General features: G+C 45.2%; 1 protein-coding gene and 1 pseudogene across 1 annotated transcript in view; one reads left to right on the top strand and one right to left on the bottom strand.

Moving 5' to 3' along the window:
• LOC124545931 (glucose dehydrogenase [FAD, quinone]-like) overlaps window positions 1-13,522 on the bottom strand; it is a 522,628-nt gene that overhangs the window by 181,248 nt on the left and 327,858 nt on the right. The gene's annotated exons all lie outside the window — the stretch shown is intronic.
• Window positions 7,155-7,334, top strand: LOC124546242 (annotated as a pseudogene).

Here is a 13,522-nt window from a genome sequence, read left to right as displayed (position 1 = left end):
GATGTGGAGAAGAAATGGAAAAAATTCAAAGGCATCGTTCAATATTCCCTAGACAAGTACGTTCCGAGTAAGGTTTTAAGGGAAGGGGAAAGATCCACCGTGGTTTAATGGCCGTGTTAGAAAAGCGCCACGTAAACAAAGAGCACTTCATCTCAGATTGAAGAGGAGTAAAAACCTAGCTGACAAACAAAAGCTGAACGAAGCGAAAATGAGCGTAAGGAGAGCAATGAGAGAAGCGTTAAATGATTTTGAAAGTAAGATCTTGTCAGCCGACCTGAGTAAAAACCCTAAGAGATTTTGGTCGTCTGTAAAATCAGCAAGTGGGTCAAAATCATGTATTTATTCTCTCAGCAACCACACCGGCACCGAAACGGAAGATAACAAAGAGAAGGCCGAAATACTGAATTCGGTTATGCGAAAGAACTTGCTCCCCTTCTAGCAGTAACTTATAGTAGATCGCTTGGGCAACGGAAGGTACCTAAGACTGGAAAAAAGCACAGGTCATTCCCGTTTTTAAGAAAGGCAGTGAGACAGATCCACACAATTACAGACCTATATCGTTGACGTCAGTCTGTTGTAGAATTATGGAAAATGCTTTACGCTCAAGAATTATGACGTCCTTGGAAAATGAACATCTCCTCTAATAAATCAACATAGATTCCGCAAACAGAGATCCTGCGAAAATCAGCTGGCGCTGTTCCTCCAGTGACATCCACAGCGCAATGGACAACGGCGCTCAGGTTGATGCCGTGTTCCTTGGCTTCAGTAAAGCATTTGTTACCGTCTCGCATTGCCGTTTAATGAAAAAAAATACGACCTTACGGCGTATCGGAGCAGACATGCGACTGGATTCAAGACTTTCTTGCAGATACAACTCAACACGTCGCTCTTAACGGAACTAAATCGACAAATGTAAAGGTAATATCCGGAGTACCACAGGGAAGTGTGATAGGACCGTTGCTGTTTACAATATACAGAAATGATCTAGTAGAAAGCGTCCGATGCTCTTTAAGGCTATTCGCAGATGATACAGTTGTTATACCAAAGTAGCAACGCCAGAAGATAGTAAAAATTTCCAGAACGGCCTAAGGAGGATTGATGAATGGTGCAGACTCTGGCAGTTGACCCTGAACGTAAGTAAGTGTAACAAATTGCGCATACATAGGAAAAGAAATCCACTACTGTGCGGCCACACTATTGATGACAAACAGCTGGAGACAGCGTCTGCCGTAAAATATCTAGGCATAACTATCCAGAGCGACCTTAAGTGGAAAGACCATATAAAACAAATAGTGGGAAACGCAGATACCAGACTCAGATTCATCGGAAGAATCTTCAGGAAATGTAACTCATCCATGAAAGAATTGGTTTATAAGGAGCTTGTTCGCCCGATTCTTGACTACTTTTATCTATCTGGGATCCCTATCAAGTAGGACTGATAGAGGAGATAGAGAAGATCCAACAAAGAGCGGCGCGTTTCGCCACGGGATCGTTTAACTGGCGAGAGAGCGTTACGGAGATGCTGAACAAACTCCACTGGCAGACGTTACAAGAGAGGCGTCGTACATCACGGAGATATTTAACTGCTGAAATTTCAGGACAGCACTTTTCAGGAGGAGTCGGACAACATATTACTTCCCCCCCACATACATTTCGCGTATTGATCACGAGGAGAATTCGAGAAATTAGAGCCAATACAGAGGCTCACCGACAGTCATTCTACCCATGCGCTATTCGCAAGTGGAACAGGGATGTAGGGATAAGACAGTGGTACCGAAAGTACCCTCCCCAACACACCATTAGGTGGCTTGAGGAGTATGATGTAGCTGTAGATGTGATCAAACAGGATGCTTACGTACGTGTCACATGTCAGAATCATATCTAGACGTATCAGGGGTCCCATATCACTCCAACTGCACATGCCCCACATGATTATACAGACACCACCAGCTTGAACAGTCCCCTGCTGACATGCAGGATCCACGGATTCACGAAGTTGCCTCCGTACCCATATACGTGCATCCTCTCGATACAATTTGAAACGAGACTCGTCTGACCAAGCAACATGTTTCCACTCATCAACAGTCCAATGTCGGTATTGTCGGGTCCAGGCGAGGCGTAAAGCTTTGTGTCGTGCAGTCATCAAGGGTACACGAGTGGGCCTCCGGCTCCGAAAGCCCACATCGATGATGTTTCGTTGAATGGTACGCATGCTGGCGCTTGTTGATGGCCCAGCACTGAAACCTTCAGCAGTTTGCGGAACGGTTGCTCCTCTTGTCACGTTGAACGATTCCCTTCAGTCGTCGTTTGTCCCGCTCTTGCAGGACCTTTTTGCGGTTGCAGCGATTTCGAAGGTTTGATGTTTTACCGGATTTCTGATATTTACAGTACACTTGTGAAATGGTCTCATCTACGTCTACATCAAACTCCGCAAGCCACGTAATAGTGTGAGACGGAGGGTACTTTCGGTACCACTGTACGATCCCTCCAACCCTGTTCCACTCTCGAATAGTGCGTGGAAAGAATGATTGTCGGTGAGCCTCTGTGTTGCCTCTAATTTCTCGAATTTTCTTCTCGTGGTCAATACGCGAGATGTATGTGGGGGTAAGTAATATGTTGTCCGACTCCTGAAAAGTGCTGTCACGAAATTTCAATAGTAAATCTCACCGTGCTGCATGACGCCTCTTGTAACGTCTGCCAGAGGAGTTTGTTTAGCATCTCCGTAACGCTCTCTCGCCAGCTAAACGATCCCGAGACGAAACGCGCCGCTCTTCGTTGGATCATTTCTATTCCCTCTGTCAGTCCTACCTGATAGGGTCCCAGATAGATGAACAATACTCAAAAATCAGACGAACAAGTGACTTATAAACCAATTCTTTCTTGGATGATTTTCATTTCTATTTCTTCCGATGAATCTGAGTCTGGTATCTGCTTTTCCCACTATATGTTTTATGTGGTCATCCCACTTATGGTCGCTCTGGAGAGTTACGCCTAGATATTTTACGGCAGACGCTGTCTGCAGTTGTTTGTCGTTAATAGTGTAGCTGTACTGTAGTGGATTTCTTTTCCTATGTATGCGCAATATGTTAGATTTGTTTATGTTCAGGGTCAGTCGTACGGGAAAATCCCCAGTTCATCACTACCTCGGAGACGGTTAGACTGTGCGCCGACTGTAACACCACGTTCGAACTCACTTAAATCTCGTTAACCTGCCATTGATGCCGCAGTAACCGATCTAACAACTGCGCCAGACACTTGTTGTGTTAGATAGAAGCCGGCCGGTTTGTCAGAGCGGTTCTAGGCGCTTTAGTCGCGGGTTCGAATCCTGCCTCGGGAACAGACGTGTGTGATGTCCTTAGGTTAGTTAGGTTTAAGTAGCTCTAAGTTCTAGGGGACTGACGACCTCAGATGTTAAGTCCCACAGTGCTCAGAGCCATTTGAACCATTTTTGTCTTATATAGACGTTGTCGAACGTAGCGCCGTATACTACCTGTTTACATATCTCTGTATCTCATGCCTATATCAGTTCCTTTGGCGCTTCAGTGAATATAGTTACGGAAAGATATAACCGCTATTTCACTGTAACATGTGCTTTATTACACGATCTAGATTTAAACCTTAGGCCATTATAAAGCGGTAAAAATGTGAAAATCTCCTGACTTGTGTGCCGTTGAAATATTTATCTTCGGTTGTATACACCCGATGTTTAGTAAGTAAGAGAGAAAACATTTTTGTGGTATGATAACTGGCTGGTGATTTGCATGATTATTAATCTCACGTTTACACTTCGTTTCACTCAAGGAAAGATCGCCAATTATATATATATATATATATATATATATATATATATATATATATATACGCGCATATACACTATGTGATCAAAAGTATCCGGAAACATGGCTGAAAATGAAAAGTTCGTGGTGACCCCCAGCGCTAATGCTGGAATTGAGTATGGTGTTGGCCCGCCATTAGCCTTGATGACAGCTTCCAATCTCGCAGGCATTCGTTCAATCAGGTGCTGGAAGGTTTTGTGGCAAATGGCAGTCCATTCTTCACGGAGTGCTGCAGTTAGGAAAGGCATCGATGTCGATCTGTGAGGCCTGGTACGAAGTCGGCGCTCCAAAACATCCCAAAGGTGTTCTATAGGAGTCAGGTCAGAACTCTGTGCAGGCCAGTCCATTACGGGAACGTTATTGGCGTGTAACCACTCCGCTCATGGGCCGTGAATTATGAACAAGTGCTCGATCGTATTGAAATATGTAATTGCCATCCCCGGATTCCTGTTCAACAGTGGGAAGCCAGAAGGTACTTAAGATATCAATGTAGGCCTGTACTGTGATAGTGCCACGCAAAACAACAAGGGCTGCAATCTCCCTCCATGAGAAACACGACCACACCATAGCACCACCACCTCAGAAGTTTACTGTTGACACTACACACGCTGGGAGATGACGTTCACCGGACTTTCGCCATACCCACACCCTGCCATCGGATCGCCACAATGTGTACAGTGATTCGTCACTCCACACAAGGTTTTCCCACTGTTAAATCGCCCAATTTTTACGCTCGTTACACCAAGCGAGGCGTCGTTTGATATTTACCTGCATCATATGTGACTTATGAGCAGCTGCTCGACCATGGACTCCAAGTTTTCTCACTTCCCGCTTAACTATCATAGTACTTACAGTGGATCCTGATGCAGTTTGGAATTCCTGTGTGATGGTCTGGATAGATGTCTGCCTATTACACATTACGACCCTCTTCAACTGTCGGGGGTCTCTGTCAGTCAACAGACGAGGTCAGCCTGTACGCTTTTGTGCTGTGCGTGTCCCTTCACGTTTCCACATCACTATCACATCGGAAACAGTGGACCTAGGGATGTTTAGGAGCGTGGAAATCTCTCATACAGACGTATGACACAAGTGACACCCAATCACCTGACCAGATTCCAAGTCCGTGAGTTCTGCGGAGCGGCCCATTCTGCTCTCTCACGATGTCTAATGACTACTGAAGTCGCTGATGTGGAGTACCTGGCAGTACGTGGCTGCACAATATACCTAATATGAAAAATGTATGTTTTTGGCGATGTCCAGTTACTTTTGATCACAAAGTGTATGTACTGTGGCTCTTACCAAGAGTCCAGCATGTACTGAATGTCAGTTGTACAGCAAACACTGGATGCTCGTGTTCACAGTAAAAAGTGATTAATTACGGGGCCCTTAGGCAATAAGGATGGAAGCTACCAGGTGGATACTAACTAATGACGCCTTTGAAACTCTGTCAGTTGCTGATAAAACGAATACCCAGCGTCTCCGGCTACTTCACAGTGATCACTCAAGATCTGACGCTCTTCATGTTCCTTTATTCCCTTCCAGGCTTGTTGACGACATTAAACACGCGCAACAGTCATGCGATCCGGTGGCCGTTCAATCTGACACAGATAATTGCAGCTCTACTTGTTTATTTCCGGCTGATGGTGTGCAGTATTCGAAGGTAGACTGACAGGCGACCATGTCTTCCAAGTGCTTCATTTTTTGTCAGGCAGCGAAATAAGGAATAGTAATGAAAATAACAATTCTTTGAACAAAAGTAGACAATTGCTCCCAATTACAGCTGAGTGACCGTTGAGGCTGCCGAACTACAGTCACACTCGATTCGGCGTATTGGGGCTGATAACACCGGCCATTGTTGTTTTAAGGACCACAAACAGTAAGAAACTTCAAGTCGATTGCATTATGATACTCTTAGGAAGGATATACATTGAAGAGCCCAGCCAGAAGCTAAACTGAACGCCTGATGAAGACCGCTGCCACACGACCGAAACTTCGATTGGGTTTTTCAACATTTTAAGTATTTTATATGAGGAGCTGGCAGTAGACGCTGAAGTTTTTTAAATGAGATTGACGCCGGCCGCGGAAGGCTACGTCCATGAACTACAACAATGGTGTTACCATAGCGACGTGGGGCGCTTTGGAACCGGACTGCACAAAGCTGACCAAGTGCTGCAGCATCCTCAGGACACTTATGGCCTCTGCCGCCATTGCAGATGCCACGCCGGTGTGATGGGTGTGACCAGGCGACTGATTTGAACATCCTTCAGGCGACGGGCCGCCGCAGGGAATACTGAGGAGGAGTTTATTCTCCGATGCGAAACAGCAGCTTAAAGGTAGACTATACTTCCGTTTGTTTCAGACACAAGCAGAAACCCTCATCCTAGATTGTTTAAAGAATGGAACTCCTATTTAGGCCTACAAAACAGCTTCAGTCGTCTGATTACCTTACAAATGAGTTAATTTAGTGCGATGCACGTGAGAGAGAAAATTTAGAAAATATTTGAAATTAAGTCTAAAGTTTGTTAGAAGTAGACGTGGCATGGTGTGAACAAGTGGATGAAATCACCTGCTGAAATATTGAGCCACGCTGCCTCCGTAGCCGTTTACAACTGCGAAAGTGCTGCCGGTGCAGGAGTTTGTGCACTAATTGACTTCTAGTTGTGCCCCATGTCATTCGCTCGAATCGTCCAGAATGTTCTTAAAAATATGGCCTGGTGACATCGCGCACTGTCATCCATAGAAACTCCATCGTTGATTGGGAACATAAAACCGACGAATACCAGCAAATGATCTCCAAGTAGCCGAAGATAACCACTTCCAGTCAATATAATTATATGGATATGGTGTTTGTTCTTTCGGACATGTCCGAAAGAACAGACACCATTGATGACCTGCAGCCGTCTAGAACTAAATAGAATTATATATTAATACCTTTAGCTGCTGAAGGGCGTTGATATATATCAACGGGGACAGGTGAAAATGTGTGCCCCGACCGGGACTCGAACCGGGATTTCCTGCTTACACGGCAGGCGCTCTATCCATCTGAGCCACCGAGGGCATGGAGAAGAGTGCGACTGCAGGGACCATGTCGCGCACGCCTCCCGCGAGACCCACATTCTCACCTTATATGTCCACTATATTCGTAGTGTGTCTACCCAACACACTCATTACTCGTGGGAGACATTCTTACCAAGTGCCGTAAGAGTTCGGGTAATATGTGTGCATCTGCACAGAAGAAGAAGGTCATGGCCGGTATTGCCAGAACTATATACTTATATTGATATGGTGTCTGTTACTCGCCAGGGTAGCCGAGAGCGCATACTTACTTGGTGTAGGGGATACCGTGATCATGAAGGCAGTTCCTCCTGGGTGAGGCTCTTCCATTGCACTTCGGTCGAGCTGACCCCCGCGATTACTCCAAATATGAGTAACTCGGGCGCATAATTTTTGGTAGTCGGGAAAAAAAAGAAAAAAAAAGAAAAAAAAGAAAAATGCCGGCACGGTAGCTCAGCGTGTTCGGTCAGAGGGTTTAGCTACCCTCTGCACCTAAAGAACTGAGTGAACGGATCAGCAAACAACCTGAACGAGTGTCATCGGAAGTCCGCTACGAACAGAGTCAACGAACAATATAGAACAAAATGAGATTTAAAAAAAAAAAAATAAAAGAGGAGCGCTAACGCACTGCTTTCTGGACTTGGGTAGGTGCGCCAGCCCCGGATCGAATCCGCCCAGCGGATTGACGACGAGGGCCGGTGTGCTGGCCAGCGTGGATGTGGTTTTTAGGCGGTTTTCCACATCCCGCTAGGTGAATACCGGGCTGGTCCCCACGTTCCGCCTCAGTTACACGCGTCGCAGACATTTGAAACATGTCCGCACTATTTCAAGAATTACGCTAGAAGCAGACAGTTGGGGTACATTGATTCTGTCCTGGGGGGTACAGGGTGTCGGCAGGAAGGGCATCCAGCCATCCCTAACACTAACATTGCCAAATCCGTTGTAACCACGCCGACTCTGCGATCGTTGTGGGACCCTGGCGTAAGCGAAAGAAAGAAAACAAAGGATATGGTGTCTGTTCTTTCGAATATGTTCGAAAGAACAGACATCATTGATGACCTGTAGCCGTCTAGAACGAAATTAGAAGTATATATTAATACCTTTAGCTGCTGACGGGCGTTGATATATATCGACGGGGACAGGTGAAAATGTGTGCCCCGACCGGGATTTCCTGCTTACACGGCAGGCGCTCTATCCATCTGAGCCACCGAGGGCACGGAGAATAGTGCGACTGCAGGGACTATCTCGCGCACGCCTCCCGCGAGACCCACATTCTCACCTTATATGTCCATCACCATATTGTGTCCCTACCCAACACCCTCATTACTCGTGGGAGACATTCTTACCAAGTACCGTAAGAGTTCGGGTAATATGTGTGTATCAGCACAGAAGAAGGTCATGGCCGGTATTGCCAGAACTATATACTTATATGGATATGGTGTCAGACACCATTGATGACCTGCAGCCGTCTAGAACGAAATTAGAATTATATATTAATACCTTCAGCTGCTGACGGGCGTTGATATATTATCAACGGGGACAGGTGAAACTGTTAGTGGTCTGGTCAGTTTGACCAGATGATCCAGTCGATTCCATGTAACATGGATATGCGTGCTGTCCTTAGGTTAGTTAGGTTTAGGTAGTTCTAAGTTCTAGGGGACTAAAGACCTCAGATGTTAAGTCCCATAGTGCTCATAGCCATTTGAACCATTCCATATAAACACAACCCACATCGTTATGGAGCCACCACCGGCTTGCACAGTGCCTTGTTGGCAATTTGGGTATATGGCTTCGTGGGGCCTTCGCCACACTCGATCCCCATCATCAGCTATCACCAAGGGAAATCGGGACTTCGATTACCAGGCCACGGTTTCCCAGTTGTCTAGGGTCCAACCGATATGGTCGCGAGCCCAAGAGACGCGCTGCAGGCGACGTCGAGCTATTAGTAAAGGAACCCGCGTCAGTTACCTGCTGCCACAGCCCATTAACACCAAATTTGCCGCACTACGATCGCTGTATGACCCTCATCCATTTCTGCGGCAATTTCACGCGTTGTTACATGTCAATTAGCACAGGCAAATCTACGTAAACACCTCTGCTCTCGGCTCTTTAGTGTAGGCTGTCGGCCACTGCGTTGTTCGTGGTGGGAGGTAACGCCTGAAATTTGGTATTCTCGGTACGTTCTTGACACTGTTGATCTCGGAATATTGAATTCCTATAGCGATTTTTTAAATGGAGTCTCCCGAGGGTCTAACTCCAACTACCATTCCGCGTTCAGAGTCCGTTAATTCCCGCCGTGCGGCCGTAATCATATCGGAAATGTTTTCACATCAGTCACCCGAGTACAAATGATAGCTCCGCCAATGCACTGCCCTTTAATACTTCGTGTACGCGATAATACCGCCATTTCTACAGGGCTATTACAAATGATTGAAGCGATTTCATAAATTCACTGTAGCTCCATTCATTGACATATGGCCACGACACACTACAGATACGCAGAAAAACTCATAAAGTTTTGTTCGGCTGAAGCCGCACTTCAGGTTTCAGCCGCCAGAGCGCTCGAGAGCGCAGTGAGACAAAATGGCGACAGGAGCCGAGAAAGCGTATGTCGTGCTTGAAATGCACTCACATCAGTCAGTCATAACAGTGCAACGACACTTCAGGACGAAAATCAACAAAGATCCAACAACTGCTAACTCCATTCGGCGATGGTGTGCTGGATGCCTCTGTAAGGGGAAATCAACGGGTCGGCCTGCAGTGAGCGAAGAAACGGTTGAACGCGTGCGGGCAAGTTTCACGCGTAGCCCGCGGAAGTCGACGAATAAAGCAAGCAGGGAGCTAAACGTACCACAGCCGACGGTTTGGAAAACCTTACGGAAAAGGCTAGAGCAGAAGCATTTCTTAAACAGGAGATTGGAAAACCGATGGATCGGTCGTGGTGGAGATCATGATCAACAATTCATGTCATGGCCTCCACGCTCTCCCGACTTAACCCCATGCGATTTCTTTCTGTGGGGTTATGTGAAAGATTCAGTGTTTAAACCTCCTCTACCAAGAAACGTGCCAGAACTGCGAGCTCGCATCAACGATGCTTTCGAACTCATTGACGGGGACATGGCTTCTTTCTGTGGGGTTATGTGAAAGATTCAGTGTTTAAACCTCCTCTACCAAGAAACGTGCCAGAACTGCGAGCTCGCATCAACGATGCTTTCGAACTCATTGATGCGGACATGCTGCGCCGAGTGTGGGAGGAACTTGATTATCGGTTTGATGTCTGCCGAATCACTAAAGGGGCACATATCGAACATTTGTGAATGCCTAAAAAAATTTTTTGAGTTTTTGTATGTGTGTGCAAAACATTGTGAAAATATCTCAAATAATAAAGTTATTGTAGAGCTGTGAAATCGCTTCAATCATTTGTATTAACCCTGTATATATGTTCATGTCCAGTGGCGTCAGCTGCGTAACACCAGCCAGTGTGGCGGAGCGGTTCTAGGGGCTTCAGTCTGGAGCCGCGCGACTGCTACGGTCGCAGGTTCGAATCCTGCCTCGGGCATGGATGTGCGTGTGTTGTCCTTAGGTTTGTTAGGTTTAAGTAGTTCTAAGTTCTATGCTACTGATGACCACAGATGTTAAGTCCCATAGTGCTCAGAGCCATTTGAGCCATTTCAGCTGTGTAAGAACGCATGAACAGGCGAACACACTAACTTTCGACGTCTTACGAATGTATTGGTTATTTTTCTTTGAATGCTGTTAAACGTAACATACATGCTGCAGTCTGAAAGAAATGGCACTTAAATCTACCACGCTGCTGCTCCTTTAGACTCCTAGACTGAGGGTCGCGAGCACACTTTCATTTGTGTACCTTTTAAGGAGCTTTTGCGCATTCGCAACTCGCGTGACGTAATTGCCTTACGGGCCAGATGCATACGGATTTGATAAACAATGTGGACGGTTCAAGATGCACACAGCCAGTCCTTGCCATTCAACTAAAAGTTTATGTTAGTACCACCAGGTACGGCAGAAGACTTTTATCCCCGTTCGCTCGGAATAAATCTTGCCAGGTGATAACGCACTCCTCATACGCGCTAATTCACTCACTATACGGTAAAATACAAAATGGCTCTGAGCACTATGGGACTTAACATCTGTGGTCATCAGTCCCCTAGAACTTAGAACTACTTAAACCTAACCTAAGGACATCACACACATCCATGCCCAAGGCAGGATTCGAACCTGCGACCGTAGCGGCCACGCGGTTCCAGACTGAAGCGCCTAGAACCGCACGGCCACAGCGGCCGGCCGGTAAAATTAGTACGGAAGATTGGTTCAAATGGCTCTGAGCACTATGGGACAGCTGAGGTCATAAGTCCCCTAGATCTTAGAACTACTTAAACCTAACTAACCTAAGGACATCACACACATCCATGCCCGAGGCAGGATTCGAACCTGCGAGCGTAGCAGTCGCGCGGTTCCGGACTGAAGCGCCTAGAACCGCTCGGCCACCGTGGCCGGCAGTTCGGAAGACAGTGTATGTTAAAGCTGTACTGACTTTTAACCTTTTTCTTGGATTTCTGAAGTTATAGTACATTAAGTTACGAATTTTATCAAACAGTAATCCATTTGAGGCTCTGAGAATCATAAGAGCCTATAGCACATCACCGGCGATTGTGAGATTGTAGTATTTATTCATATTTCCGATATCCGTTGATCTTATGGTGAGTCAGGTTTACCTGTGCATTAGGCCCACATTGTATACATGAAAATTCACAAAAAGCTGTATCACTGGTTTCTCTGATATTTACTTAAATTTAGGATCGACGGCGGTGTGCTTTAGGTCCTTATGAATCTCAGCGCCTCATTTGTATAGTCAAGCGACCATGTTGGTAGACATTACTTCTTGAGTTTAATCACTTCCACAAACGGCACGTTGTGTTTGGAGTTGGTTACTCACTGAGCGAGAATTGGCTTTTGTGTGCAGTGTAAACATGAATAATGTTGAATCTGTTTTAAATGCTGACAGAATAGGAAAACTGTGAGGATGGGTCGTGAGTCGTGCTTGGGTAGCCCAGTAGGTAGATCACGTGCCTGCGAAAGGCGAAGTTCCCGATTTCGGGTCTCAGTCTGGCATACAGCTTTAATCTGCCAGGAAGTTTCATTTCAGCGCAGACTCCGCTGCAGAGTGAAAATCTCATCCTGGAAACATAAAAATAACTAATCAGGCAAAGTTAAGTGCAAAGGAACTAGGCCCTCCGAGAACAGATCCTTCGATTACGAAATCAAATAAGAGTGACTACAAGCGAACATTTAACAAGGACCTGTACAGTTAGCACAAGTTCGTGTGTGGAGGCAATAAATTCGTGAATTAATACATCTGTTAGGAATCTTGTACATCTGTCAGAAAAAATGGGAAAGAACGAAAACTCCCACTCACACAAAAATGCGGGACTGAGAGTTGCGAAAGCTTACAAATTATTTCGTTATTGTCCTAAACTGTACTTAATTATGCACAAAACAACAAAATCCTACAAAAAACAGTTCTTTCTTTCGTCACATAAGTCATACATATTATTATTATTATTATTATTACTGCTATTATTATTGTTGGCAGTGGCTGTAATTGTATAAACTTGTTGATAAGCATACCGGTACCTGTTACACAGCAAATTTGACACTCTCATATTTATCTGAATCTAAAAATTAGTGAACACCATAATCTATGCTCAAGAGCCGCCACTGTTCATATCGCTGTCTCATAACTTTTGTCACCTCAGTATAGTTTGGGTCGTTTGTGCGCTGTGGGTTGCGATGCCTCAACGCATATACACAGAGTTTCTAACTTTAATACTTGGCTTATTATGTTAAAGCGTTAATGTAAGATTATACCTATCCGTGAGTAGATTGGGATAGAATTTTCAAAATTTCAAATTCGGCCAATAATTATGTGAAATACTGAAAAACAAGTTTTTGCGACCCTTGGAAACTATTAGTTCGGCAACCTGTAACTGGGGTAGTTTTTGTAATACAGATTACGGAATACATTGCTAATCGCAACCGGTTTTGCCCACACACGAAGGACGTTCAACAATTTAAGGGACATACTGAAGTACAAATGAAGCAGTTTCTACGCAGAGTTTAGTACTTTAATGATTTTAGGTTGGCCTCGCTGGGATGAGCTGAGAACAGCTGACAGGTAAAAATTGCTTTGTCTACAACCTCAATATTGCATTTAATGATGGTGTGTTCGCTTGAAGTTGGCACATTAGTTGAACAACAAACGGCGGAAATTTTTATAAGTGGGTAGAACAGTTCAGATATAGCTGAACCTCAATGATTGATAAGGAAAGTCCTGGTCGATCAGCTGAAGTGTCAACTTCTTCGCTTGAAAGCCGGAATGACAACATAATTCGTGAAGACCGAAGTATTACAGTTGGACATATAGCAAAAACAGTTGAAGTAAATGTTGAGACAATTCATAACGTTATCTGTAACAAGCTTAAATACAGAAAAACAAGTGCAAGGTAGGTATCGGAAGAGTTTACGCAACAACACAAGGAAACAAGCTTCAGACTGTGTACAGACTTGAAGGAGCACTATGGAAGGGAAGGTGACCCTTTCCTGGACAAGAT

The sequence above is a fragment of the Schistocerca americana genome, chromosome 8 (genome assembly GCF_021461395.2).
Source record: "Schistocerca americana isolate TAMUIC-IGC-003095 chromosome 8, iqSchAmer2.1, whole genome shotgun sequence".
Lineage (NCBI taxonomy): Eukaryota > Metazoa > Arthropoda > Insecta > Orthoptera > Acrididae > Schistocerca > Schistocerca americana.
This window is presented reverse-complemented; position numbering and strand designations above follow the sequence as displayed.